This window comes from Etheostoma spectabile, unplaced genomic scaffold (genome assembly GCF_008692095.1).
Source record: "Etheostoma spectabile isolate EspeVRDwgs_2016 unplaced genomic scaffold, UIUC_Espe_1.0 scaffold121, whole genome shotgun sequence".
Classification (NCBI taxonomy): Eukaryota; Metazoa; Chordata; class Actinopteri; order Perciformes; family Percidae; genus Etheostoma; species Etheostoma spectabile.
The window spans coordinates 330,486-330,875 of NW_022605571.1; positions in this window are offsets into that span (position 1 = coordinate 330,486).

A 390-nucleotide genomic window follows, 5' to 3' on the forward strand; every position below is an offset into this window, starting at 1 on the left:
AACGTTTTCTCTACCTCAGGAGAAAACGTTTTCTCTACCTCAGGAGAAAACGTTTTCTTCACTGATAAACTGCAAACATGAAATCGTCACAAACGCGGTCATACAGCACATCGTTAGAAAGCTTAAAGTCACACACACACAGAGCATAAGGTGACTTACAGCGGTTATAACCACGTTATGAAGTAAATAAAAACAGAAAGATTCTGCACCGTTTTTGTCTAAGTCGAGCTGCATCCCTACCTTTGTCCTCGTGTCTTTGTCCACAGCGGTGAAAGATCGCCATAAACATTTTTTTCCTACATCGCCAACAGTTCAAAGAATAAGTCCATCTATTCCTTTTGATCCAGAACGAGCTGGTCCCCTCACAATCTGGTAGATTCTGGCCGAGTT